The sequence below is a fragment of the Hyperolius riggenbachi genome, chromosome 6, assembly GCF_040937935.1.
Source record: "Hyperolius riggenbachi isolate aHypRig1 chromosome 6, aHypRig1.pri, whole genome shotgun sequence".
In the NCBI taxonomy this organism is placed as follows: domain Eukaryota; kingdom Metazoa; phylum Chordata; class Amphibia; order Anura; family Hyperoliidae; genus Hyperolius; species Hyperolius riggenbachi.
This window is the reverse complement of record NC_090651.1, coordinates 119,546,893-119,574,176: the sequence shown is the minus strand read 5'-3', so window position 1 is coordinate 119,574,176 and position 27,284 is coordinate 119,546,893. Positions and strand designations below refer to the sequence as shown.

General features: G+C 42.8%; 1 protein-coding gene across 3 annotated transcripts in view; it reads left to right on the top strand.

Moving 5' to 3' along the window:
* PKN2 (protein kinase N2) overlaps positions 1-27,284 on the top strand; it is a 242,299-nt gene that overhangs the window by 68,524 nt on the left and 146,491 nt on the right. The window contains exon 1 of one of the 3 annotated variants that reach the window (XM_068239845.1): positions 18,439-18,569. The exons of the other annotated variants lie outside the window; for them this stretch is intronic. The gene's annotated coding sequence lies outside the window, so the exon portion shown is untranslated. Of the gene's footprint in view, positions 1-18,438; positions 18,570-27,284 lie in introns of those variants that run through there. 3 annotated transcript variants of the gene reach the window in all.

The window sequence follows — 27,284 nt, the reverse complement described above, 5'->3', positions numbered from 1 at the left end:
AAGTGACTGCTTCTGTCTTGTCAGTACCTTGTCAGGAATATAGTAAACATCACTGATAAGAAAATTACAGCCATAAATGTTTTCCTGGCAGAATAAAACTTCTGAAGGCAGGGAGACATAAAATACATGAACTATTTACCCTTTTCTAACTCTGGGACACCTAATAGGACGCCACTGATTAGAGACAATAAAACATTCAATCTACTTTGTAAATTTTTTGTGTTAAAGAAAACCCTAGGATACTTAGTCATTTTTAGGAAGATAAATATAATTGTTTAAGTTTCACCTCTGGTTCACTTTAATCACTGCTGCATCATTTTAGCCAATCGTAACAATTTGCTGTACTCTGTAAATGGGCCCTTGAAACATAACTGCAGTTACACAAGTTGCTGTACTGCCTTTAGTATGAATGTAAATGCCTGACTTGCTGGTTGTGATTGTTGCTCTGTCTAAAGGCTTTTACACACACTAGTAAAAACTCAGCTGAGAAGCTTGTTCTGTGAGAACTCCGCTAAGGATCTTGCCTGTGTACAGGTGTCTCATGATGCAGATTACTGATCTGGCACATCTGATTACAAAATGCTATTGATGATCAGGTGTGATATTTGAACACTTGCCTTGCCTGCTGGAAGCCGCTCAGTTTTGCGTTGTCCCTCCATTTAACAATGTACACTTATCTATAGCTGAGTAACTGGCTCTATGGCCCTCAAGCTTTGCGGTGTCATCCTAACTACTGAGAAATGAGCACCAAAAGTGATGTAGATTGAGAATATGTACGGGGTTTAACTGGATCTTAGTGGAGCTGCTGTAGTAGCTTATAGATCTATACTGCTGTTGCTTTGCAGTAGCATGGATGAGCATGGATTTCAGCAGTTTTATGCACAGGACAAAAACAGGATCTTGTGCTTGTCAATCACTATGCTGGCACAGCCTGCTGTAAACTCAGAGTTCACAGGAACTGGGGATGAAGAGCCTACCTTCTGAACAGGATGCCAGTCAGTGCAGGGGTCTGGGCATCTGTATGGATAGAGGTCTATATGTCCATAACAATGCAACTGCCATTATACAAGGAAATAAATATGGCAGCTTCCATATCCCTCTCACCCTTTTTAGCCACTTTATGACAACCTGACTTATAAAAACGTCCTGCTAGAGCCTCTTAAAGAGTCTCTGAAGCAAGAATAAATCTCGCTTCAGAGCTCATAGTTAGCAGGGGCATGTGTGCCCCTGCTAAAACGCCGCTATCCCGCGGCTAAACGGGTGTCCCTTCACCCCCAAACCCCCTCCTGCAAAATCAACGACCAAATTGGTCGTAAATTTTGCTCTTCCTGGAGGCAGGGCTAACGGCTGCAGCCCTGCCTCTTAGCGCGTCTATCAGACGCATATCGCCGCCTCTCCTCCGCCCCTCTCAAAGGAAGACTGAGAGGGGCGGGGGAGAGGCGGAGGTACGTGTCTGATAGACGCGCGGGAGGCAGGGCTGCGGCGGTTAGCCCTGCCCCTATGCAGAAGCGCTCCCCCGCTGCACGGAGGGGATTTGGGGGATCAGGGACCCCCGTTAAGCCGCGGGATAGCGGCGTTTTAGCAGGGGCACACATGCCCCTGCTATCTATGAGGTCTGAAGCGAGATTTATTCTTGCTTCAGACTCTCTTTAATGTCTCCAGGACGTTTTTATAAGTCAGTGTTGCTGCTGCGCGTGTGTAGAGGTAAGTTTTGCTGTGGATGTTATGCTGGGCTACAAATATGGCAGTTAAACGTAGATTGTGGTGCTGATGAGTGCATCACTGACAAGTTTATCAATCTGCAGGTGTGACAGTATCCACACAATTATGAATTGCGCAAAAGGTGGATCAGCGCAACACCAGGCCGCCTCCGAATGGCCTCCAATCAGAGATGCGCTGAGCCCCCCCAGGAACTACAAACGCACCTTGAACCCAAACAGAAGCTCTGCATATACACCAAAAGCATGGCTGTTAAGTGGTAGCAGCTGACCAAAAACGAATTAAATTAGTACGTAGCAAGGAAATGAGCAGCGCTACTTAAAAACATATTAAAAACATGCATCCCCGAGCACGTGCATGTGAAAATAGTGGAAAAAAAACCCACCAAAAAAAGACACCTTTTATTTCCAAATACTATTTTGTCACCATACTTTGTACTAGGAACATAATTAAAATCTTGTGATAACCAGAACAAATAGGCAGATAAAATGTGTGGATTTTATGCACAGTAGCAGTGTTATTAACCACCTGAGCGGTATGGACGAGCTCAGCTCATCCATACCGCCGCAGGGGGCCGCATGGCCCTGGTTGGGTTTTTTTTTTTACAAAAATTATTTTAGATCATGTAGCTAGCACTTGGCTAGCTACATGTTGCCCACAATCGCTGCCGGCACCCTCTGATCCCCCCGATCGCCACCCTTATAAATACTCCCCCCCCCCCCCCCCCCCCACCACCCCCCCGGAACCCGCAATGGCGCAGCCTCTCCAGTAGCCTCCGGGCGTCGCTATGGGGAGGATCGGGACTGCGCATGATGTCATGACGTCGATGACCTCAGACGTCATGTCTGCTCGTCACCATACCAACGACAGAAGCAGTTCGGGGAAGTTGCGGTTCTCGCGGGATCGCGGCTAGGTAAATATATCCAGCAGTGATCGGGGGTATCAGAGCGGTGCCGGGGGACTTGGGGCACATGTGTAGCTAGCCTAGTGCTAGCTGCACTATATAAAACTAATTTGTAACAAAAATTTCCCTCCCGCGGACGCATGGCCGCAGAAATTGAATGCCAGGGAGGTTAAAACTATAGGGGATGAAATTGGAGAAAGTGTTTTTTCATTTTTTTCCTTGTTTTTCCCTTTAACCACTTAACGACCAGCTAACGCCGATAGGTGGCGCCTGGTCGTTAGTGGTATAGCATGGAAACGGCCGCTCGTACGAGCGGCCTTTCCATGCCAGTTCACGGAGGGTGTCTCCGTGAACAGTGTGCGAGCCGCCGATCGCGGCTCGCACACGTAATGTAAACACGCGGGGAAGAAATCCCTGCTGTTTACATCATACGGCGCTACTGCGCAGCAGCACCGTAAGTCAGATCGGCGATCCCCGGCCCCTGATTGGCCGGGGATTGCCGGCATATGATAGGCTGAAGCACCACCTAGGGAAAGGAGGGGAGGGAGGTTGAAAGGTTTGACACCCCAACACCTTCAGAACAGCCTCAATCTAGGCGGACTGACAGATCACAACTTAGGCCTTGAATCCATGGTCCTTAAATATAACCACGATGTCTCAGCCGCTTTTGACGCCATAGCTCCATTAAAGATAAAATGTTCTGCACCATTACATCTTGCTCGCTGGTTTGACAACTCTATAAAGGAACTAAAGAAACAGGGACGCAGACTGGAACGAAGGTGGCGCAAACACCAGTCCCCTGATGACAAACTTTCCCTAACTGCTCACCTCAAAAAATATCAAATGGCGATTAGCAAAAAGAAGTCCTTATTCCTGCCTCACGAAATTGCAAATGCAGCCAAAGACCTGCCCAACTATTCCGCACGGTTGACTGTCTCTGCAATCCATCTTGCAGGAAATCCAGCATCAGACCTTCACAGGAACTGTGCGAGAAATTTTCCCACTTCTTCTCAGACAGTCTCCTCCATACGATCTGCCATTCAATTCACAGCCCAAGAAACCCATGCAGAGCCATATAACAGGTGCAAAAATAGCCTACCACCATGGTCTGATTTTAAAGTAATCACTGAAAAGACATCTTGGACATCCTCTCAAACCTTCGCCAGACTACCTGCGATCTGGACCCTGGCCCCACTAAGTTCATGTTGAAATGCCCTGAACTTTTTACACCGGCATTCCACAAAATAGTCAACGGTTCCTTTCAAGAAGGGTGGTTTCCCTCTACTCTGAAAGAAGCAATCGTCAGGCCACTACTCAAGAATCCATCCTTAGGCCACATACACACATCAGACCATAGTCTTTGGAAAATGAAAGATCACAGACCAATCTTACCACCCTTCTTGTAGTATGAGAGCCATACTCTACACAGTCTTTTCCAGGGCTGTGGAGTCGGAGTCGTGGAGTCGGGCAATTTTGGGTGCCTGGAGTCGGGAAAAAATGCTCCGACTCCTAATGAATTTGTAACTGTAATTAAAATAGACAATATGATAAAATGTTCTATTTCTCAGATAATAGTCATTAAAAATAATGTATATATACAGTATATATACAGTAATAGCTGTGCTTAGTCCACAAAAATGAAATAAACCAATCAAAATTAGTTACTTGTGCTGCTTCAATAAAGCAGTCCCCGTATTTTTAAGGTCAGATATACATATCTGATTGTGACTGTATATATGATGTGTACACAGGAATCTCTTATATATACTAAATAACATCTATGCTGTAAGAATAAAGCCTGATGTGTAGCTGTGTCACTAATAGAGATGGTCAACGAGATGGAAATAATTCTGCATTGATGCTGATTTATGCAAATGTATGCACTCCCTTTGCTGATGAAATCAAATAATTTGATATGTTAAAATTTGGTTTGGTGACTACAAATTAAAGGGTAACTGAGACGGATGAAAAGTAAAGTTTTATACATACCTGGGGCTTCCTCCAGCCCCCTTCAGGCTAATCAGTCCCTTGCTGTCCTCCACCACCCGGATCTTCTGCTATGAGTCCTCGTAATTCAGCCAGTCAGCGCTGTCCGGCCGCATGCCGCTCCCACAGCCAGGAACATTCTGCACCTGCGCAATAGTGCTGCACAGGTGTAGTATGCTCCTGGCGGCGGAGTGTGTGCATGCGCACTACGCCTGACTGGCTCAAGTACCTGGACTCATAGCAGAAGATCCAGGTGGCGGAGGAGGACAACGAGGGACTGATTATCCTGAAGGCGGCTGGAGGAAGCCCCAGGTATGTATAAAACTTTAATTTCATCTGTCTCAGGTTTACTTTGTTACACAGTAGTACTATACTCTACATATGCACTCCCCACAGAGCTGCAGGGAATCCACTGAGAATGCTGTGCATATTGAACACAGAGGTGTTGTCTGTTTACAATCTCCTCATTCCCCTGCAGAGTACCTGCACATCATTCTTACATGTACCCACACTTTCCCTAGGGCCTGATAGATGTTCTTTGTTCCGGTTTGTACCTTTTACAAGTACTCTTACCAAGGACTAGTTTTAGTCTAAAGGGAATAAATATAGTAGTCTACATATCCTTCTCACTTCAGTTGTCTTGTAAAATTCCTAAGCGTTGGCAGTTAGGAGACGAATTTCATGTTACATACTTTTAATCAACAAAATTGTAATATGCAAATTAGAGGAGTCGGAGTCGGTGGAATCCTAAACTGAGGAGTCGGAGTCTGTGGATTTTTGGACCGACTCCACAGCCCTGGTCGTTTCTATGGAGCTGAACTCCACATCAGAAAAAAATCTTTGCAAGATGCTGCACACACAGATGCTGTACAGACACAAAAGATCAGTATCTGCAAAAGATCTGTTGCTGCCAAAAATCCATTCCTGCAAATTGCAATGATAGTCTGAGATCTGCAGATCATCATACACACATGATTTAACTGACATTCATCTGCAGATCAGATCCACCAGGATGGATTTTCAGATCTGCGGATCTGCAGATGAATGTCAGCTAAATCATGTGTGTATGATGATCTGCAGATCTCATAGACTATCATTGCAATTTGCAGGAATGGATTTTTGGCAGGAACAGATCTTTTGCAGATACTGGTCTTTTGTGTCTGTACAGCATCTGTGTGTGCACCATCTTGCAAAGATTTTTTTCTGATGTGGAGTTCAGCTCCATAGAAAATACTGTGTAGAGTATGGCTCTCATACTACAAGAAGGGTGGTAAGATTGGTCTGTGATCTTTCATTTTCAAAAGACTATGGTCTGATGTGTGTATGTGGCCTTAGATCCAGATGCTCTAAACAGCTACAGACCTGTCTCTAACCTCCCCTTTCTGGGAAAAGTTATTGAAAAGGCTGTCTACCTCCAACTTGAAGACAGGCTCTCCAGAAACAACATCCTTGACCCTCTTCAATCTGGCTTCAGGAAATATCACAGCTGTGAAACGGCCCTCACTCAGATTTGCAATGATCTGCTCATTGCAAGAGACAAGGGTCAATGTTCCATCCTGATTTTGCTCGACCTCTCAGCTGCTTTTGACACAGTCGATCATGGAATCTTGCTCAACAGGCTACAAGAGTACTGTGGCATACATGGCATTGTTCTACAGTGGTTCAACTCCTTCCTGGCTGGCAGAACACAAAGGGTAGCCTTAGGGCCCTTCCTCTCCAACCCTGTACCACTAAAATACGGTGTACCTCAGGGCGCAATATTATCCCCTTTACTTTTCACCATATACATGCTGCCACTTGGAGAAATCATACAAAAACATGGCCTGACATATCATTGCTATGCTGATGACACCCAGCTATATTTGTCATTCAAACCTGGCATCACAGACCCTACTCCACAAATAAACTCATGCTTAGCTGAGCTTCAGGAGTGGATGAATATGAATTGGCTAAAACTTAATGCTGACAAAACTGGGGTACTTGTTATCGAGGGCCAGGGCTCAACAGCAAAGCAGCCCCAGTCTCAACCAACACCGCTAAGGATAGGGAGCTCAGACCTGAAAAACTCAGACTGTGTGTGCAGCCTGGGAGTACTGATTGATTGGAAATTAAGCTTCAGGAATCAAATCTCAGCTGTTGTGAAACATTCCTTCTTTCATCTAAGGAATATTGCAAAGATTAAACACCTAATTGCTTCAGAGGATCTTCCAACCCTAGTCCATGCCTTCGTCACATCAAGGTTAGACTACTGCAACGCCCTCTACACAGGCCTGCATAAGAAAGACTTACGCTGCCTGCAATTAGTACAGAATGCCGCCGCAAGGCTGTTAACGAGCCAACCCCGCCATTGCCACATAACACCAACCCTGAGCTCACTCCACTGGCTACCGATAAAATGGAGAATTCTGTTTAAGATTGGCTTACTGACATTCAAATCCTTGCACAATCTGGGCCCTGGATACCTGAAGGACTTGTTGCAACTGTATCCCCCCCCCCCCCCACAATCTTAGATCAAAAGGACGCAACACCATGGTCACCCCCAGAGTCCACCTCAAAACCTTTGGAGACAGAGCCTTTTGTCATGCTGCCCCTACACTTTGGAACTCCCTGCCACACCCAATCAGGACAGCTCCATCCCTGGAAGCATTTAAGTCTAAACTGAAAACCTACCTCTTTAGTCTGGCATTCATGAACATCTATCTCCTCTGTAAAACAACCCAGCCTGCAACCCTGTATTAATCTGAGACACATCTATGCGCTTTGAGTCCTATGGGAGAAAAGCGCTTTACAAATGTTATGGTATTGTATTGTATTGTATTGTAAGCGGGGAGAGGGCGGAAAACGCTGCGGAGGGGGACTTTGAGGAGCCCCCCCCCCCCGCTACTCACTAATGGCCGTGGCGATCAGACCCCCCCCCCAGCAGGACATCCTCCTAGTGGGGAAAAAAGGAGGGGAAGTCTGATCGCCCTGGTGTAATCCTGATCAGTGCTGTGGGCTGTAGAGCCCACACAGCACCGATCATTAGAAATTTTCCTTGTCCTTAAGTGGTTAAAATGCATAGAAAATAAAGTAATTACTGTAAACAAATATCAACCCCAAAAAGCCCAATTGGTGGTGAAAAAAAACAAGATATAGATAATTTCATTGTGATTAAGCTGTTGGCAAATGAAAGGGATGAGCACTGAAAGGGGAAAATTTGCTCTTGTCTGTTAGGGTAAAAACGTCTTTGGGGTGAAGTGGTTAAAGAACAAGTGACACCCATACTAATCTAGAAATAAAAAAAACCATATATAAGTAGATAAATACTAGTTCTACTTGCATAACAGATGTATTGCACTGTCCACGTTATGATTCCTGTGAATTTTACAAAAGGAGAAGCAGAGAATCTATTCTGGACAGTTTCCATCTTGGTTACCTATGAATGGAGCTAATCCTCACATCATTTCCTCTCACTCTCTTTTTGTTTTGTTTTTTTGTCGTCCCTTCCCCCCCCCCCCCCCCCCCCCTCTTGCTAATTGTGTGGATGTGCCTGTACTCCCTCACTGTGCCCATTATAGTTTACATTTTAGAGTTGACATCACTCACTTACAGGCCTTGAGAAAAAAAAATTCAAATTGGACTTGTAGTTTTTGAGAAAATAGACTTTTTAAAACAATTCAAAGGGAAAATGGCTTTTAAACTTGTGTAAGCAGGTACAGGGGGCAGAGGTGACACGAAGGGGAGGCGCACAGGAGACAGAGATGACACAGTGTTCCGACATAAGAACAGATTTTGGTTAAGAACAAACCACCAGTCCTTATCTTGTTTGTTAACCGGGGACTATCTGTACATTTTGATATGAAATTAATCTCTCTATGAGTGCACACATGTAATTTACACACTATGTTGTCCTATGGCAAGGTGTGTCATTGATTGCTGCCCATTGCACTACGCTTCACAAAACTGCAAGGGACATATCTATAGTCCATGCAAAAGCATACCCAGTATCCCTGAAAAAAAGCGCTAAGTTGTTAAAATTATTTTTCCCTTCTTTTTAAATACAGTATGATAGTGCAGCATTTCTCTTTGTTAATAGCAGTTTTGTAATGTAAATGGAATGTCCCTTTAACATTCTCAGTGATAGTGCTAGCAAGCTGCTGATAGCTGGAGTAAATTTAGGCATGACTGCTTCCCCTGAAAGTAGGAACAGTCTATGAATGTTTGCTTCTTAGTGTGGAATTAATAAGCTTTCCTCTGCAGGAGAGCCTCTCCAGTACTGTTGACGCACGCACGTGTTGCTTTTAAAATCTGTAGGCATGAACACATTTTTTTTTTTTTAAAAACACATTTGTATGTACCGTATTAACTATTTGTGATTTGTTTTAGATTGCAATTAGGCTTTTTTATTTATTGTATTGATAATGTTATATAGATAACTCTGTGTACAGTACTGTGCAAAAGTCTTAAACCAGTAAGGAAAACATTTTGTTTAAGGCCATTACTTAGAGGAGCTGTCAGCCATACCATCTCAGGAAAGAAACCCACATATAAAAGTAGATAAATACTTGCTCTACTTAACATATGTATTGCACTGTCCACGTTTTTGGTTTTAGTGAATTTTCCAGGGCTGTGGAGTCGGTGCAAAAATCTTCCGACTCCAACTCCGACTCCTCAGTTTATGAAACCACCACTCCGACTCCATCTCCGGGTGCCCAAAATTGCCCCGACTCCGACTCTCCAACTCTTTCCCATTTTAATTGTGGCTATTTTGAAGCCAATCCTGATGTAATTTCCTCCCTTATTCTCCTCTGCATGATTTGTCCACCCCTTCACTATAGAAAGTGCATTGTCTCAGCATGAGAAATATTGGCCAATCAGAGAGGAACAGAGGTGTGGGAGGGGTAAACAGGAGGGCAAGAGGCTTCAGCCAATCGGGCAGCATTAGTTAAGTCTGAGGGAAAAGTAGAGAAGCAAAATAAAGCACAACCCAGCATGCCCTGCAACTTCCATTTTGTCTACTAAAGTTTGTGTGTACCAAATAAGTCAGGTAAACTAGGGAATTTTATGCCCGACAGTTACACTTTAAGTAGTTGGAAGCCACTGGATAGTCTAGATCAGTGTTCCCCTAACCCTGTCCTCAAGGACCACCAACAGTGCATTTTTTGTGGAAATCCACAAAGGTAGTTAAACAGCTGTGCTGAGACACTAATTACCTCACCTGTGATTGTGTGTGGTTTCCTGCAAAACCTGTACTGTTGGTGGGCCTTGAGCATACATATGAAATCGGCGCCGGAAGATTTGGGTGCAGGATATAGCCTGTATATGGCTGATCCTGCTTCTGCACAAGTCTGGGCCGTGTTAATTACTATTCCCCCTCCAGGCCGCCATGGATAGTGGGGGAATTCTATAATTCGGCTTCCAGCGATTGCTTGTGTTTTTTAAGCAACTTTGGCTCCGTCTTCTGACAGAACCGACGTTACTCACTGAGCGTGCTATAGAAGTAATTCCCTTTATAGTGTATGATGGCGCCGGCTGCGCCCAAATCTTCCTGCTCTAAAAAAGGACTGCTCCGGGCCTTGAGGACAGGGTTGGTGAACTCTGGTCTAGATTTTTCTTCCATCCTTCTTGGCCACTCTGCTGCTACTCTGTACCCTCTTCACCTTCTAGGCTGTGCTCCTGTTGGAATAAAGGGTAGCCCTTTTGCGCAGGTGAAGGAAGTATGGTTTCTAGTAGCATGAAGCAACTCTTGAATGGTGGAAAAAGCTGTTCATGCGCTGCTCCAGGTTACTGCACAGTCATGAACCCTTCTCGTGCCTTGTGCAGTGCAGCCGCGCTATTACTCAGATGGGAGCACAGCCATTTTGTTGAATATGTTTAGAGATTGCCAACACTGCAATCGAGGGGTGTAAGTAGATATGGGAAGTGTTTTGTTTTTATTTTTTTTTACTTCAGGTACACTTTAAGCCTGGTATAGATTCCATTGCCTGTAACAGTCTTTTTAAAGATTGTTTTGGGTGGCAGTTATTGAATGAATTGTTATAGGTGGCAGACTTAACCCATGGACAGCAGAGAGTCATGGACAAGCAGGCGGCACTATGCTGCAGAAACTCCTTTGAAGCTCTTGCAGATCAAATGAGGTCTTTGGTCTAAAGTATAATGAGGTAATATCATAGAAATAATACTTTTTCTTTAGATGTTTTGACGTTTTTTTGGAATTTCCATAGTGGCTTTTTGATAGAGTGAAAATGCCTAAGCAGCATATGATATAGCACAGACACATTCTGACTCCATCTAACTTGGGATCCCTTTTTGAGAGTATCTATAAATTTTACAGTTTCGGTGTTGGAAATCTTGAAGGGTTTGATGCAAGTTGTGCTATTATTCTTTGCTGATTAGATCATGATGAATCCCTGCAAGCACAAGTTACTGTTGACTTTTATCTTTTAATTTATAAAGGATTTTCATCTGTTTGGCAACCAAAATGTGAATATAATTTTTCTGGTCTTCATTGGCTCTAGTATTCTTACAGATGGTAAACCGGAAAATACTGGATTTATATAAAAGTTCTAAAAAGCCTCTAGAGCAGCGGTGTCAAACTCAAATACAGTTGGCCGAAATTGAATACTGGGACCTAGTCCTGGGACAATCTCAATGTCTGGCCACCTTATGAAGTTCCCTGGTGTCTAGTGGACCCCCCTACAACTCCTATACAGTTCCCTGGTGTCTAGTGGTCCTACTCCCTCCTCTATACAGTTCCCTAGTATTTAGTGCTTTCCCCTACCTCCCTCATATGGCTTCCCTGGCGATCTAGGGCTTCACCTCCAATATAACTTGCATGGAGGTCTAGAGTGGGCCAAACATAATCCAAGGTGGGGAAACAACTTGAGAGCCAAATTTAATGGCTCCGAGGGCCAGATTTGGCCCGCGGGCCGGAGTTTGACGTGTATACTCTAGAGTAAAAGTTGGAAATTTCAGGTAGTCCCCAACTTATGAACGCCCGACCTACAAGCAACCTGCCGATACAAACAGCCCGAAAATCCAAAATTTGAATCTGTAGAAACAAGCCATTTTTTTTTTCAAAAAGATCTTGTAGTTTTTGAGAAAATCTATAAAAAAAAAAACCCATTAAAAACATAAAACACACTGCAAGATGACATATTGCTGCAGTGCACTATACTATATAGCAACTTAGCAAGTTCAGAGTTCTGTGAAATTAGCATTTCAATCATCACTAGGACAGAAGTAGGCACAAAGGGGGGCAGAGGTGGTACAGAGGGACACAGTGAAGGCAGAGGGAGACAATGAGGGGACAGATGTAATACGGTGGTGCGTGAGAGGGGCACTGAAGGTACAGGGGATCTGAGGGGGACACTGGAGGCCCAGAGGAGGTACAGGGGACAGAGATGGCACAGTGATGCAACTTGAGAATTGATTTATGTTAAGTGGTGATTAACTGCATACAAAAAAGCCCCATTAACTGCAAACAACTCTTGTATGTCTACACTATTAGCAGTATTTCATCAGCAATATCTGATCAAGGATACATCTGCCTCCTTGGCATGGATTATTTATTTGAATTACAATCTTAAACCATTTAACATTGTTCAGATTTCACAAAGTTTTAAATGAAATTTGATTGGAATGCCACTACTGCCAGCTTTGCAAGCAGCAAAGGTAGGTGCATCAAGCACTACAATCAAAATACTGTTCAAAACTACTGAGTGCTCTAGATTTTGTTTGATTCACTGTTGTGATATGAATCTCTAACCTTTCAAAAATGTCCACTAGTGTACTGCAGAGTTTGCTCTTTTGAGGATGTAAAGTGTGTGTGTGTCTGTGTGTGTGTCTGTGTGTGTGTCTGTGTGTGTTTCTGTGTGTGTTTCTGTGTGTGTTTCTGTGTGTGTTTCTGTGTGTGTTTCTGTGTGTGTTTCTGTGTGTGTTTCTGTGTGTGTTTCTGTGTGTTTCTTTGTCGTGGTTAGGATGACCTTTTTTCTTCCCCTTCCATTTTTGTCACAGATGTAATGAAAATAACTTCATGAATAAAATTGCTTTTTTTCTAATATTCTGGGTACCGGTAGGAGGCGCCCGGGTAAGGATGTTCAGTATAATATTCTATATGGCAGTATTCAATTACTACAAAATAGGTTGTCCTACCTTATAGGACAGCTCCCTAAAGAAACAATCAAAACCCGTCCCCTGAGTAAATTAACACCGGAGAGGATAACTGCCAACCTGGATTTTACAAATCTGCTCCACAGTCAAATGGACCCAAACTCTCTAGTAACCCAGTACAACAACACGATATATGAAACACTTGACAATATTGCCCCATGGCGCACCAAATCAGCAACCAAAAAGCAGAAAGCTAATTGGTTTGACAAAACCATCATGGATCTAAAAAAGAAAGGGCGCAGACTAGAAAGACAGTGGCGTAAATCAGGATCTGAGGAGCACAAATCTAGCCTAGTTCAACACCTCAGACAATACCAACAAGCAATAACCAAGAAAAAATCAGACTTTATCTCGCACAAAATATCTACAGCCAACAACAGAGCTGCTCAACTCTTCCACACAGTGGAATCACTCTGCAATCCTTCCTGCCTAAAAGCCCCAACCACATACTCCAGGGAAAGGTGTGAAGAATTCTCTGCCTTCTTCACAAACAAGGTGTCTACCATCCGTTCCAGCATTACACCAACAACATCAATTGACCACTGGACTTTGCATGTGCCTACTACCGTACCACCATGGCAAGTCTTTGACACTCTGAGTGTAGAAGATTTTGGAATTCTCATTCAAAGTCTCCGCCCCACTACCTGCGACCTGGATCCTGCCCAGCGCTGTTCAGGCCAGCACTTCACAAAATCACTCAGTGCTCCTTGCAAAGTGGACTTTTCCCAGAAGAACTAAAGAAAGCAATCATAAAACCCCTCCTGAAGAAACCATCACTAGATCCTGATTCTGTAACCAACTACAGACCTGTGGCGAACTTACCATTCCTATCAAAAGTTATCGAGAAAGCAGTCGCCAACCAGCTAGAAGCCAGGCTTACAGATAACATCTTTGATACTTTTCAGTCAGGATTCAGGAAAAGGCACAGCACTGAAACAGCATTAGTCCGAGTAATGAATGATCTACTTACTGCAAGGGACAAGGGTGATTGCTCAATTCTGATTCTTCTTGACTTGTCAGCAGCATTTGATACTGTGGACCATGAAATACTAATCCAGCGACTGAAGAATTACTGTGGCCTAAGGGGTACTGTTCTTAGCTGGTTTCAGACCTTCCTATCTGGTAGGACGCAGCAAGTATGTCTGGGCACACACTACTCTAATCCAGTGCCACTTGCCTATGGAGTTCCACAGGGTTCTGTACTATCACCATTACTCTTTGCAGTCTACATGCTCCCACTGGGCAAAATAATCCAGAACTATAGTTTAGGATACCATTGTTATGCAGATGACACACAACTGTATCTGTCCTTCAAGCCTGGCACCCAAGACCCATCAGCATCCTTTAAATGCGTGTCTAGTGGATTTACAAAATTGGATGAACACCAGCTGGCTGAGGCTGAACTCTGACAAAACAGAGGTGTTGGTGGTAGGTGGTCCACACATGATGGATAAAGTTCAAAACGCTCACCACCTCAAACTAGCAATTGGGGGAGATACTGTACAGTATAAAGACTCTGTGCGAAACCTTGGGGTGATCCTGGATGGAAATCTAAAACTCAGACAGCAGGTATCAGCTGTCGTCAAGTCTTCCTTCTTCCATCTAAGAAATATAGCGAAAATAAAACACCTTATCCCAGCTGAAGACCTACCTGCCCTGGTTCACGCATTTGTATCCTCCCGCCTAGACTACTGCAACGCCCTGTTAATCGGATCTACAGATAAGGTTCTGCGCCCCTTACAGCTAGTACAGAATGCTGCAGCCAGACTCCTAGCCAATGCCCCCCGCAGCTCACACATCACCCCAGTACTGCAATCTCTTCACTGGTTGCCAGTAAAATGGAGAATCAATTTTAAGATCTGCCTGCTGACATTCAAGGCTCTACACCACATGGGACCCAAATACATAGCGGATCTATTGGAACTTTATGCCCCTCCACGCACCCTCCGCTCTGCCAACAAGATGAAGCTGGTTATTCCCAGGATACACTTAACATTTGGTGCTCGGGCCTTTTCCTATGCAGCCCCTACTCTATGGAACTCACTTCCACAATCAGTACGAGAGGCTCCTTCTCTGGACAGCTTTAAAAAAAGGCTAAAAACTCACCTCTTTTCCCTAGCCTTTGAGACTGCATAATGCAGGGTCACAGCGCTTTGAGTCCCCAGGGAGAAAAGTGCTATATAAATATTATTGTTATTGTTATTGTTGTTATAGGTGTCCCTTTAGGAAATAGACAATCAAAAGTAAAAGTAATAATTTTTAATGGTGCACTAGATGACAACGCGTTTCACGGTCACAGCCGCTTCATCAGGTCAATAGCAGTGCCTGTAATGCAGTGAGTCCGTGTGTCCGGGCGCTCTTGTCAGTAGGGGAGATTAGGCCGACTACAGTCGACCGATAAATCATTTTTTTGGAGCAGCGACCACCCAAGGACCCAAAGGCCGAGTGGGGACGGTACTTCCCCACCTGCTGACACAAGTGGTTGCCTTTACTGCAACCCATGTTTGTGAGTATAATTACTGCTTTTAATAGCTGTATCCAGATCCAATAACCGTATTGCACCAGATTGGGCTCCCGGATCTCTCTCTGTTTTTTCCCTCTACTTTTTTTTCTAATATCCATTTATAGATTATTTAGTCAGTGTTTGCCCATTGTAAAATCTTTACTCTCACTGATTTACATTTTGAAATGCAGGGCTGTGGAGTCTGAGTTGGAGTCGAGGAGTCTGAGTCAGGGCAATTTTGGGCACCCGGAGTCGGAGTTGGAGTCGGAGTCATTGATTTCATAAACTGAGGTGTCGGAGTCGGATGATTTTTGTAAAAAATCCACAGCCCTGTTAAGTATTAGACTAAGGAGTCGGAGTCGAGGAGTCAGGGCCATTTTGGGTACCCGGAGTCTGAGTTGGAGTCGTGGTTCCATAAACTGAGGAGTCTGAGTTGGAGTCGGAAGATTTTTGTACCGACTCCACAGCCCTGCTGAAATGTATCACTGGTGGCGACATCTTTAGTCTTGCCAGGTGCTCTCTATGGAATGTTCGTTTACTATGCACAGGGGGAAATGCTGCTTGCTTTGCATTTGGAAACGACCGTTATTTTCTACAATGCAACGAGGTTCATAGATGGCACACTGTAAGGGCCATGGCCCTGACATCACACTGTGGGAGGGGTTTCACCATTATATCAGCCATACAGATGTCCTTGATAATCTTTTCAAGAAAAGATAAAGATTTCTCATGGAAAATAGGGGCTACTGATTGTGATGAAGTACAACTCTAGGTTTAAAGAGAATCTGTACTTTAAAATGTTTACAGCAAAAAGCATACCATTCTATTCATTATGTTCTCCTGGGCCCCTCTGTGCTGTTTCTGCCACTCTCTACTGCAGACCTGGCTTGTAATTAACCTCCTTGCCGGTCTAATTCCCCCGGCAAGGAGGCAGCGCAGCACTTTTTTTTTTTTTTTTTTTTTAATAAATCATGTAGCGAGCCCAGGGCTCGCTACATGATAGCCGCTGAGCAGCGGCAGGTCTGCAGCCACTAAAGAGTTTTCAACATGGGTGTATGTGAAGGGATTTTGGCATGCCGGATCATTAAAGAGACTCCGTAACAAAAATTGCATCCTGTTTTTTATCATCCTACAAGTTCCAAAAGCTATTCTAAGGTGTTCTGGCTAACTGCAGCACTTTCTACTATCACCATCTCTGTAATAAATCAATGTATCTCTCTCTTGTCAGACTTGTCAGCCTGTGTCTGGAAGGCTGCCAAGTTCTTCAGTGTTGTGGTTCTGTGATGCATCTCCCCCCTCCAGGCCCCTCTCTGCACACTGCCTGTGTATTATTTAGATTAGAGCAGCTTCTCTCTTCTCTCTTATCTTTTACAAGCTGGATAAATCCTCCTCTGAGCTGGCTGGGCTTTCACATACTGATGAATTACATATGGGCAGAGCTGTCTGCACTCTGCAGGAAGAAACAGTCTGACACTTCAGTGGAAGATAGCTGCAGGGGGAAAGAAACACACAAATGATCTCTTGAGATTCAAAAGGAAGGGTGTATACAGCCTGCTTGTGTATGGATGTATTTTCTATTTGTGGACACACTGTACATCAACCTACTTCCTGTTTTGGTGGCCATTTTGTTTGTTTATAAACAAACTTTTTAAAACTGTTTTTAACCACTTTTAATGCGGTGAGGAGCGGCGAAATTGTGTCAGAGGGTAATAGGAGATGTCCCCTAACACACTGGTATGTTTACTTTTGTGCGATTTTAACAATACAGATTCTCTTTAAGTGACCTTGTGGGAACACCTAAACTAATGCTAGAATTTTGAACACCAGGGTGAGTGTGAGGCTTTAGTTTCACTTTGTATCAAGCACTAAGAGACTTAAAGTGGATCCCAGATGAACTTTCACACTTTGCATAATTGTATTCCTTTCCTATTGTTTATAGGGCATTCCTCAAGCCAAATACTTTTTTGTTTTTGTTTTAATACTCGAATTCCCTATAAACTAAACAAACCACCCCACAGCTTTTCCGAGAGCCAAGGCACTTTCAGACAGTAGCAAGGGCTCATGGGAGCTCAGTCTGGGCAGGGGGAGGTATTACTAGCTAGAGATTTCAGAGGCAGAGGGGAGGAGGGAGGAAGAAGGGGGATTAGGTTTTTTTGCTCAAGATGCAGATAAGCCTGCCTCTGTGTAATGTTTACAAACATGGCTGCTGTCATTGTATCACAGGAAGAAATAATCATATTCTATTAAAGCTGTTTGCAGCTAGATTTGCTGTGTAAACTATCTAAAGTTTAGAGAAGATATATAGACAAGTTACTTGTTATAGTTATTCATCACGGATCTGCTTTAAGTTGAAAAAAAAAAAACACTGTTAACCCTCACAGTAACTTTTCTTGAAGATATGGTTTGTCTACAAAGGTTAACATGGTGTGCCTAAAGAGTAGAGAAAAACGTTTGTCCATAGTTACTCGTCAAATAACCTGTCTATACATTTACTGTTGATGGTGTTTTTTCAACGACAAAAACTTAAACTGAACACCCTTTTTTGCTCTAAAAGACATTTCTTCACAACTACTGAGTCACTTCTTAAATTCTAAAGATAATTTAATCTTCTACACAATGACTTTGATAGATGAGAACCGTCACAGAATTATTGATTGTCGTTTATGGTGAAGAAACGAATTTCCAGTGTCGCAGATGTGCACAGAACAATCCCCTCTATTTTGCCAGGATAAGAGTCATTCTGTCGGGGTCAGTTTGTACTCGTTTGGCTGTAGACTATAGTGTGTCAGGAGAGCACATTTTGTTTTCAGGAAGTATTGCAAACTAGTGTTCAAAAGGTTGACCATTCTGTTGTGTACTCTGACCTAGAAAGAGGTGCTGGAACGTGCTGTGAATTATTTCATCAGTGATCAGCTTTGCTGCATTTTTTTCCTTTTCCTCAGGAGAAGCTGGACTTCTGTTGAATTTATTGAATCGTTTTTTTCAGTTCACTTATGTTTACAGTTGCCACACATCTGTAGCTGTGGCAGAGTGTGTGCAGTAGAGATAAGGACATGCCTGCTCTCCTCAGATATGTGGAGGCATGGAATGTGTGGGAGCTCCTCTTCTCATTGGCTCACTGGACTGTCTGTTCATTAGGAGGAAATGGGTGGTACAGTAAACAAGCCATTGTTTCCCTGGTAACTTGTCCTGTGTGGTAGACTGTAACTTTTCCTTTCTGATTTTATTTTTCCACTCCTGCAGTACTGGTTATGGAGCTAGATGTATTATTTATAGCTGAGGAGGTCTAGCTACAGAAGTGGATAGGTAAGTTACCTGTTTAATGTGCTGAGAAAGTTCTGCTGATGCAGTTGCCTAAGCAGCATAATCACCCTTATCTTTCCAATCATAAAAAGTTATGCATGCGTGCTTCATCAACTGTGATGTGACTTCTGATCATTATCTGTAAGGGGTGGTTTATCAGAGTCTGTTTAAACTTGTCCACTTGAAGTCTTCATCTTTTTCCTCTGCTTTGTGGAATTTGTGTTTTTCTTGATGCTTTTGCCTTAATTTTTTGCAAGCATCAAAAGTCTTTTCTCTTCAATGTTTTCATCTTTATTATTATTATTATTACCTTGTACTTGTGGATAAAGAGGTCTGTTTCAAAAAAGCTGAGGCTTAAAGACTATCCAAGACCTTTTGTAGATCAAAATAGTTTTGCTAGTTGTAGGCACAGTAAGTATTCTCTGTACCATATTTTGGGCAAATGGCAGTTGATTAGGTTAGTGTTTAAAACAATTGTTCGTGATTGCTTTGTGTGACAATGTCCTTTCTTACAGCCTTTGTGTCATGTTACATAGCAATACTTGGAAACCTTAAAGCAGTAGGATCAGCCATACTATGCCAGTGGAAAAAACACATATATAAGTAGATAAATACTTGATCTACTTACATAACACATGTATTGTACTGTCCACGTTTTGATTTCAGTGAATGTTATATAGTAAATGATGAGAATTCTGTTCCTGGTGGGGTCCATGTCTTTTGCCCACAGTTTAGGCTAACTCGTGATGTCATTTCTGCCCTTTACTTTTTTTCTTGTCTCCTCCAATCACTGAGTCACCTCAGCCCTGCTTTTAAACACAAGTGAGTATGGGATTAGGTTTCAGATAAGCAGCAGACAGAGAAATAAAGGGAAGAGGAGGAATATATTATAGATAAAAAGAACCCCCAACATGCAATTCTTTGGCACTGACTACTAAAGAGCCATTGCTCCTCAGGTATATGATAACTCCAAATCATAACAGCAGAAAACGTTTTGAAAGTTTTGAATGCAGGATTAGCATCTTTATCACTTAATGCACTCAGACCAGTTGCTGTTGAAATTTGATTTTTATGGTGACAATACCGCTTTAAAGAGACTCCGTAACAAAAATTGCATCCTGTTTTTTATCATCCTACAAGTTCCAAAAGCTATTCTAATGTGTTCTGGCTTACTGCAGCACGTTCTACTATCACCATCTCTGTAATAAATCAACTTATCTCTCTCTTGTCAGACTTGTCAGGCCTGTGTCTGGAAGGCTGCTAAGTTCTTCAGTGTTGTGGTTCTGCTATGAACTCCCCCATCCAGGCCCCTCTCTGCACACTGCCTGTGTGATATTTAGATTAGTGCAGCTTCTCTCTGTTCTATTATCTTTTACAAGCTGGATAAATCCTCCTCTGAGCTGGCTGGGCTTTCACATACTGAGGAATTACATACAGGCACAGCTGTCTGCACTCTGCAGGAAGAAATAGCCTGACACTTCAGTGGAAGATAGCTGCAGGGGGAAAGAAACACACAAATGATCTCTTGAGATTCAAAAGGATGGCTGTATACAGCCTGCTTGTGTATGGGTGTATTTTCTATGTGTGGACATACTGTACATCAATCTACTTCCTGTTTTGGTGGCCATTTTGTTTGTTTATAAACAAACTTTTTAAAACTCTTTTTAACCACTTTTAATGTAGCGAGGAGCGGCGAAATTGTGACAGAGGGTAATAGATGTCCCCTAACGCACTGGTATGTTTACTTTTGTGCGATTTTAACAATACAGATTCTCTTTAAAGGGAACTGTGCATACATTATTATTATTTTTTAAACTTCTCAAAGGAACCTCCACTTCCCATTAAGGGAGGTTTGTTAATTGTGTGGGCTTTTGGGGTTGCAGTAGGCATTTACCTACCTACAGGGTGCTGAAGGCCTCCCAATTTCTATGTCCCTGTGCCACAGAACCGCAGGTTGAAGTTCCCGCAGTCATGTCCTACGTTTTTGGCTACCGCATTGCATGCTGGGAGATGTACCGGGGTTGGACAAAATAATGGAAACACCTTGAAAATCAACAAAATATCTTTTAATATGGTGTAGGTCCACCCTTTTGCAGCAATTACAGCCTCAATTCTCCGAGTTATTGAGTCATACCAATTGTGAATTGTTTCCAAAGGAATTTTAGCCCATTCTTCAGTTAAAACTCCTCCAGTTTTTTTAGAGACTATGGCAGCGTAAATCGACTTCCTACTTGAATCTCTAAAAACGACCATAAATGCTCAATAATGTTGAGGTCTGGGGATTGTGGTGGCCAGATGAGATGCTCAACTTCATTAGAATGTTCCTCATGCCATTTTTCAACAAATCTAGCTGTATGGATTGGGGCATTATCATCTTGAAAGATGGCATTCCCCTCCGGAAAGCGTTCTTGAACCATAGGATGAACTTGGTCGCCCAAAATTTCTAAATAGTCTTGGGTGTTAATTTTTCCATGAAGTTCCATGAAATCATTGCCCCGGCGGATTTTCAAGAAATAGCACCCCAGATCATCACAGAACCCTCGCCATGTCTTACGATCGGAAGAAGGCAATCTGGATGAAATGCTTCTTTGGGCTGTCTCCAAACGTACAATTGGCCAGAGGTCGGAAATAAGGTAAACAATGATTCGTCAGAGAAAATTACACTTTTCCACTGCTCGAGGGACCAATTCTGGTGGTTTCTACACCACTCTAAACGCTTTGAGACATTTGTGTTTGAGAGCAGAGGTTTTCTAATTGCAGTTCTTCCATGGAATCCAGATTTGTGCAGCTCCCGACGAACAGTTTTGTGGAAACTGGGTTCTGTAGGTGTTCATTCAGCTCTGCAGTGATTTTAGAAGCCGTGGTCTTGCAAGCTTTTCTAACAATTCGATTTAGAGTCCGACGGTCTCTCTGACAAGTTGACTTTCGGCCACAACTGTGCTTTGCTGAGGATGTTTTTCCTTCTCTTTCAAAGGCAGTCATTACTTTTGAGACAGTACCTCTTGAAATGCCAAGCATTGGGGCAGTTTCTGGTTTAAATATCTGTAAAAAAAAATATTATTTTAGTTAAACATATCAAATAAAAATAATAAAAAAAAATTTAACATATGTTAAGTTTTGGTTGCTTAAAACATGTTCAAAGGCTATAATGCCAAAATGTTAGGTGTTTCCATTATTTTGTCCAACCCCTGTAGTTCCCATTGATGTGATTACATCTCCTGGTCGAGAGATATAACCACATCAATGAACTGCATCTCCCGGCATGCATTGCACTGGCCAGTAACGTAGGACATCCCCGCTGGGACTTCAACCTGTAGCATAAAGCCACAGATGATTGAAGGCTTCCATAGAGATGGGGGAGGACTACAGAGCAACCTCCCATAGGTAAGAAAATGCATTCTGCTCCCTAAAAGCCCACACAGTTTAACATGGTATTTAAAGATCCGGTGTTCCAGATCATGATGCTATGTCTGTGGATACATGTGCAGATGCTAGATACTTGGCAGAGGTGGTCCTGATTTGCTACCTCAGCCATGTTGCGTGTGTACCTAGCTTTATTTTCTATGCGCTTTTCTCTAAAGCCATGTACACAACTAGGATAATTGTTGGCAGCTTGTTTTTTATGGAGGGGGAAGGAAATGCTGGAGCTTCCCAGCTTCAGGCGCCACAGCATGTGTCAGTTGCTTACACATGGGGGTTACAAACACTGCCGCTCAGCTGCTTTAAAGAGTTCCTGGGGTAAGAGGAATATTGGAGGCTGAAATGTTTATTCCCTTTAAAATACCTTATATGCTCGTGTATAAGCCTCATTTTTTAGCACAAAAAATGTGCTGAAAATTTACCCCCTCTGCTTATATGCGAGTCAGTGGAGTGGAACGGATTGTGGGGCAGGTTTTGTTACTGGCAGAGAACCGTAAGGATCGTGCAGTAGTGATCCTGCTCTTGCCAGCAGAGTGCGCTGCTCAAGTCTACCTGTGTCTCCTGGTTGTGGAGCGGAGCGTGCAAGCAACGTGTCAGTGGTGCAATCCTCAGGGATTCTTCCTGTGTGGCAATCGCTGTATCTCATATCTATGACGCCATCTAATGGCATCTTGACACAGCTGTATCATCCTTGGGGCACATCTGGCTATGGGGAGAAGGAATGACTTGTACTAGGGGCACATCTGGCTACTATGGAGGGGGCTGTACTGGGGAGGGGGCTTATAAGCGAGTCAATAACTTTTTCCTGGTTTCTGAGGGAAAAGTGGGTACCTCTGCCTATACACGGGTCGGCTTATATGCAAGTATATATGGTAATGCACATTGCCTGGCCATCGTGCTCATCCTCTGCCTCTAAAACTTTTAGCCATAGACACTGAACAAGCATGCAGATCACGTGTCTGACAAATCTGACAAGATTTGTGCTTGTCTGGTGTGTTCTTCAGACCCTACTGACCAGAAAGATCAGCAGAACTGCCAAGAGACTGGTATCGTTTAAAAGGGAAAAAAAAGTGGCAGCTTACATAGGTCTCACACCTTGGGCTCCTTTAAAATTTTAACCGAAAGGCGCTTGGTGCCTTGTAGATGGGAGGCTGAACCGCTCAACAAGTACACAGTTCAGCTTCCTGTGTGTAAAAGGCCCAAATGCCTTACAGATGATCACAAAGTAAATTGTACTTAGAAGCCACCAGAGCTACTTGAATGTTTGTCTTTAGGAGCAATGAACACCGGTTTACAGCGGTAATTAGTCAAAGAAAGACTATCTGCTTCAGCCAATGCTTACAGCCATTGCTGTATAAGCAATGATTCAACTTTAATTTTTAAAAGTGCATAATTTTGTTGAAATATATATATATATATATATATATATCTATATATATATGTATATATATATGTATATATATATATATATATATCTATATATATATATATATATATATGTATATATATATATATATATATATCCATATATATAATAATTAATTTAATCATCACGTGACTTTTCTATTTCAACAATGGTGCAGCACTAGCTATGCAAGTATGAGTTTCCAAAGTTTCTTCAGTTGTGGCTCTCTTAGCACCTTTTGGATGGGGTCACACTTGCAATGGGGCCGCTTCATTTCAGATTGTTTCCATACCGTGCTTTCTGCAATAAAATGTCTGAAATTAAAACTGAAGCTGCCTAATGTTTAACGCTTTTTTAGATGCTCCCATACTGGGTTAAAAATTGTGTCCAAATGTGCAATAACGTTTGAAAACGCGCTGCTAAACGCTGCTTGTGCAGTTGTCTGTCGGCTGGTAAAGGTTTGTAAACCGCCAACATGTGTGTGATATTTTTTCCTAGGCAGTAGTACTGTTGGCCACTCTTCCTTTCCTTGCATACAGCAGTGATCATAAAGCTCTCTTCCAAATTCCACATGGAAAGAAGATTGCCATTTGTATGATTCATAGAATGTGTGTAGTAAAACAACCAAACTATAGTGATTCTTTGGTGGGATCATACCTAATGTTTTGCGTACTGTAGCTAATATATGTGTGGTGGGAATACACCACAAGACCTGTCATTGTGGAAATGTAGCCATCACAGTTTCATCTTAATTTTCTTTCTTCAAAAACACCTTCAGGAACTGACTGTTCATTTGCTGTCCGATGTATCCCATCTCTTGAATGTCGCCATTGTCACAAGATGGTTAACATGTAATCTGTCGTAATGGCTTCTCAGTGGTTTGTTGGCCAATACACAACCATGTCCTACTTTATAATTGGCTAACTGACTGAGGATTTGTTTTATTGCCATCTCTTTCTGCTTCACATCTCGGTGCATTGGACACCTGCATTATGCTGCTATTTCACTACTTAGTGAGCGAACAGGTGAAATCAGCCATTGTAAGTGTGAAACAGGAGATGGTAAGGTTATCTTCCTGTGCTGAGTAAATGTCTTCACAGAACTGATGATCTTTTGACAGGTCTATTGTGTGTATTTTATATTTTAAAGCCTTCTTCAGATGGATGGTTAAACTGCATGCTTGTCGGGCAAATCAGCCTCCTGTGTGCACCCCCTTCCCTAGGAGAGCCCTTTGGCTACAATTCCATGCAGGTGAATAGGATCATTTGCAACTCCCCATGTATCGGTGTTACCTGGCAGCAAATAACTGTGACATTGACATGTTGGGACTATGTGACTCAATTCAGTGGCTGCCTCTCCACCACCCAGCTGGCACATGGGCATCAGCTCTCAGGTGGTGAATTGAATGCCTTCAGCCTCCTTTGTGAAAGAGGTCTAAGGGCCTTCTCCCACCCCCCACCCCTCCAAGCATGGAATTCAGTGTTTCCTCACGTGATTCAGATGGTAAACACTGCCTACTAATTTCAAGAGGCTGCTGTCCAATTCACATGTGGGGAAATAAAATCGTACGGCATGCTGCTCACATTTGTATCGTGCATGCAAATTTCTAGAAGGATTCGTATGGGTTCTTGCAAGTGCAGCATGCATCTCACAAGACTCACACCGCTACAGTGGAAACTGGTTCTTACTGTGTAAAATGATTTGGCATTCTGCTTTAACATTTCCAGTTAAAGTGTACCTGAAGTAAAAAAACAACAGTTGTAAGCTGGAGGCTTACCTCGTTCCCTTTGAACTTGCTGTTCCAATGCTGGGACCCTCTGATCCTGTTTGAGAAGAGTTTGTCAAATAGGTTTACATGACCATGCTCCAGTTTACGTACAAGCACGGCCACGCTGCACAGGCACAATGAAGGCCTGTGCAGCAGCAGGGTGCCGCTCGTGCACAGCTTTTAGCGCCAGGCTACTGTGCTTGCCGTCATTGCACCTGTGCCCGCACTGCCATGATCTTACACGGACGTGAGCGTAGCTGCAAAGGAGTAGAGGGACCCGGCAAGCAACGATGTGCTCAAGAAGGATCGCAGAAACCTCTGGATCACCTACAGGCTTCCCTCTACAGAGATCAGTATTGACATTTAGGGCTAGTGCACACCAAAAATAGCTAGGCTTAATCACAAACGCTTAGCTATTTTTTTAGTGATTTGCAGTAGCGATTCTGGGCATGTGCCTAGCGGTTTCCTATTTATGTTTTGTTGTAGTGATTTTGTAGTTCTTGTAAACTTTGATCTGGAAGTGAACAGCTTTTGGCAAAAAAAAATTGAAAAATTGCTCTGTTAAGCGCTTTAGAGTGATTTTCCATTTTTCCTATACTTTTACATTGAGACGTAATCACCTCCAGAATGCTACAGGACTTGCGTTTGGAAAAAAAATCACATCGCTCTGGTGTGATCAGTCTCATACAGACATATTAACCCAGCGCTTTTAGAATCTCCTGTTAGGTCTATGCTCATTGCTTACTGTAGCAGTGGTGTTTGTATGAAAATTACAGCATGTTTGCAGAGCTTTGAGCACATGCCCTTGTATTCTGAGCGGAGAAGGACTTTCTGATTTTTCTTTCTGGAAATAATTAGAGTGAAGTGGTTTATGCATGATTTTATGTGTTTTTTTCCTTTTGAATAATTTACCATTACAGTATTTAGTCTGCATCCTTTAGAGTTTACACAAACTAATGTTTTATTCAGATGACTATTTAACCTGGGAGGAAAATGGCTTAGAAATAATAGCTGGGAAAGCCAAGAGTTCTGCCGCTTATGTGCATTTTAATTATTTCCCGCTGACATCCATTACTGGTATAAATAAATCTGGCCATTGAGGGGTTAGAGGTATGCGTGTGTTTGGTGCCGAGTGCTGGTCTTTTATGAAACGCAGCATTCTTATGGCTACAGCCAGTACAGAAAACTAAATCAGTATTAAGACCTTTCCCTAATTTTTTATTTTTGTGCACAGGAAAGAAGGGAGCACCTGGCTTTCAAGGTCATGCAGCTCCACAGTAGCTTCTTGATGCAGGTGGCTTTCCTCAGGACGCTGACTCATTTAATACTAAATCTATCTATGTCATCACACTGGGGGTCTCTGTTCTGTAAACACAGCACTGATATAGCTGTCAAACCGTTGTGACAGAAGAACCTGCAAATGCGGCCTTAAAGCAGTAGGATTACCCATACTATGCCAGGGGAAAAAAACACATATATAAGTAGATGCATACTTGATCTACTTGCATAACACACATATTGTACTGTCCACGTTTTGATTTCAGTGAATGTTATATAGTAAATGAAGAGTTAGGACTGTCTTTTGCCCACAGTTTAGGCTAACTCATGATGTCATTTCTGCCCTCTACTTTTTTCTTTTCTCCTCCAATTACTGAGTCACCTCAGCCTTGCTTGTAAACACAAGTGAGCAGGGGATCAGGTTTCAGATAAGCAGCTGGCAGGGAACTAAAGGGAAGAGGAGGAATATATTACAGATAAAAAGAACCCCCAGCATGCAACTGTTTGGCACTGACTACTAAAGGTCCCGTGCTCCTTATAAAAATCATAAAAGCAGAAAAAGTTTTCAGTTTTGAATGCAGGATTAGCATCTTTATAACTTACGGTAATACATTCAGACCAGTTGCTGTTAAAATTTGATTTTTATGGTGACAATACCGCTTTAAAGGGAACCCAACATGAAAATAAACTGATGAGATAAACAATTATTTATATTCTACTACTAAAAATGACACTCTTTTTTTAGATATCATGAAGTTTTATTTTATGTTTGAAAACTTAAAAAGTGGATTTAATGTTTTATGGACTCTGTTCAATGACAGTCTTTCAACTGTCCTAGAGCTAAGCT